Source organism: Lipotes vexillifer, unplaced genomic scaffold (genome assembly GCF_000442215.2).
Source record: "Lipotes vexillifer unplaced genomic scaffold, Lipotes_vexillifer_v1.1 scaffold1461, whole genome shotgun sequence".
In the NCBI taxonomy this organism is placed as follows: Eukaryota; Metazoa; Chordata; class Mammalia; order Artiodactyla; family Lipotidae; genus Lipotes; species Lipotes vexillifer.
In genome coordinates, this window is record NW_006797166.1 from 12,844 (window position 1) to 15,846 (window position 3,003).

The following is a 3,003-nucleotide window of genomic DNA, read 5'->3' on the forward strand; positions in this document are numbered from 1 at the left end:
TTTTCTGTTCAGGTTGAGTGATTTCCATGACTTTGTCTTCCAGTTTTCTGATCCCATTCCTCTGTATCATCTAATCTACTTTTGATTTCTTCTGGTGTGTTTTTTATATCAATTATTTTGTTAACTCTGGTTCTGTTTTGTATTTTTTAACTTTTTGTTAAACTTCTCACTGTGTTCATAACATTCTTATCTTGAGTTTGTTGAGCATCTTTTTTTTTTTTTTTTTTTTTTTTTTTTGCGTTATGCGGGCCTCTCACTGTTGTGGCCTCTCCCATTGTGGAGCACAGGCTCTGGACGCACAGGCTTAGTGGCCATGGCTCATGGGCCCAGCTGCTCTGTGGCACTTGGGATCTTCCTGGACCGGGGCATGCACCCACGTCCCCTGCATTGGCAGGCAGACTCTCAACCACTGTGCCACCAGGGAAGCCCTGTTGAGCATCTTTAGGATCATTACCTTGGACTCTTTATTGGGTAGATTGCTTATCTCCATTTTGCTTAGCTCTCCTGGGTTCTTATCTTGTTCCTTCATTTAAAAAATATTACTTTGTCACCTCATTTTGCCTGATTCTCTGTTTTTATTTCTATGTTTTGGGTAAGTCAGTTACATTTCCTGACCTTGAAGAAGTGGCCTTATGTAAGAGATGACCTGTGGGGCCCAGCCAGCCTCACACTCCCCTCTGTTCACCAGATCTATATGCTTTAGGGGTGCCCCCTATGTGGGCTGTGTGGGCCCTTCTTTTATGGTGGGGAATGACTACTCTGGGTATGATGGTAGGCATGGCTGGCCCCTGGACAGGTTGGTTGCCAAGTTCTGCCTAGTGCAGAGGGTGCCAGTGGCTGGGGCCAGGTTCTGACATGGCTGGCTGCATCAGTTGGGGAGTCCCAGCCCTGGAGCCAGCAACATTGTCCATGTTTTATTTTATGGTCGCATATTTAAAATGGAATACATCTTACTTAAGGAATAGAGTTTACACTTTTATCTGCTTCTAGCCCTAGGATAGTTCATACACATAGTACATTTTCAGTAAATAGCTGTTTGGTTGCTTAATTGATATCTTATCAAAAGTTGTAGTTTTTCTCATTAATCCTGATGAGCTTTCAAATTGATACTGATGAGCAACAATACATCAGATTATTTAATTCTTTTGTGCTACAAAGAAAGATCAATCAACTTGGAAAATTGAAGATTCAATTGTTCAAACATGAAATTATGAAATTTTCAAGAAGTGTTTGGAAATAGTTCAAAATTGAAAGGAACATTGTTAATATATTACTGGCCTCAAATCACTGAATAGTTTCAATGCTATTATCTCCAGATTTGACCTAAAAGTTCCAATTTTATCTTGGTGCTTAATTGATTGTTTGAATATTCAGATTACTAGCATAAACATATTTCAGAATTATTTGAACTTCAGATTACTAGCATAAACAAATTGCTTCTAGACTGATATCATTAAAGTAATAATACAAATGTGACTACTATCTGGTTAGCTGTACTTTTGTGACTGAAGGTGGTAATAAGTCATCAACAGGTATGGGACTTAAAAGGACTCATGGCCAGGTGGTGTCTATCTCAGTAATTATTTTAAATCACTGTTCTGTCTGCCACTAATTTTTCTTCTCCTACTCACCTAACGTTATTCCTTTTCCTGTCATGTTAGATACCAGCCACAGCAGAAGAAATGAATTATAAGTGCACAATTCCTTTTGAAATAGAATGATGTCATATCTAAATCACCTTGAGCTCTATTTCTGAGTAATGAAAGATACTTTATTCCTGAGGAGATAAACACCATTCACATATACTAGGAGAAAACAAACTGAAAATAAAAATGATTTACAAGGATATGAAGTCCTTGGATACTATAGTTCCTTTACTGTACTAGACTTTATTTATCAATTCTAGCACATTTTAAAATTATAAAATGAGTCAAATATTATTTTGATCCAATCTAGGAACAGATATATTTCTTTCAATTCTTCTTTATAAATCAATTAATATAACGCTAAGAACAGTGAAGGTCATTACTCTGTCCTGTGTTCCTTTTGCCTTCCAAAACAGATTCTGAGGCCCTCCAGGGGAAAATGTTACCATAATAACATTTTCTGAAAGAGAAAGCTGAACTTGGTTGAATTCTGTTCTTTCAAAACAATAAATTTTGGTCTAATGTTAGGTGCTAAGACAAAATAAATATACTGTAGCTGTAAATAATTTTTACTCTAGTAGCTTGCTTATAGGATTAATGTATACAGTTGTATCCAATGGTTTGTCACAATAACTATAAAACTCTTCTAATTTATAAATCAACAAAATCTTTAGAGCATACCTAGATAAGTGCAAGTTAAAGGACAAAAGTTCTGGTGTCAGAAGACTCAGATTAGATCACCAAAACTGCCTCATGACCACATTTATCCCGCATTACTACCCCTAGCCTATTATTGATACTTCTTCTATAAAATAAGTGTAGTTATTAGTAAAGAATAAATGAGATCATATATATAATGCATTCAATATGGTTTTGATACCTACAAAGTAGTAAATCAATATTAACTATTATTTCTCCAGAAGGCATCATTATTGTTTTATTCATTCTGCAAATATTTATTGAATGCCTGCAGTGAAAAACTCACTGCTCCAGCAGCTGAGGTTTCATCAGGCTAGAAGATAAATACTAGCCATTGCTTTCATGGAGCTTGCATTTTCCAGTATGGGAAATAGCAACAAAGAAAACAGTAATAAATAGTGTAGGCCAGAAAGTGAATAGAATTAAACACACACACACACACACACACACACACACACAAGCAAAGAAGAAGAATAGAAAGTGTGTATGTATGGGTGGGTGTGAAGAGTTTTGGTAAGACAGAAAAAAAGTCCACATTGGATAAATGTCTGGAAGATGTGAGTGAGTGAGTCATACAGACACAGAAGAACATTTAGGGTAGAGGGAACAAGTCCAAAACCGTGATGCAGGCATCTATTTTGTGTGTCCAGGAAAGAGT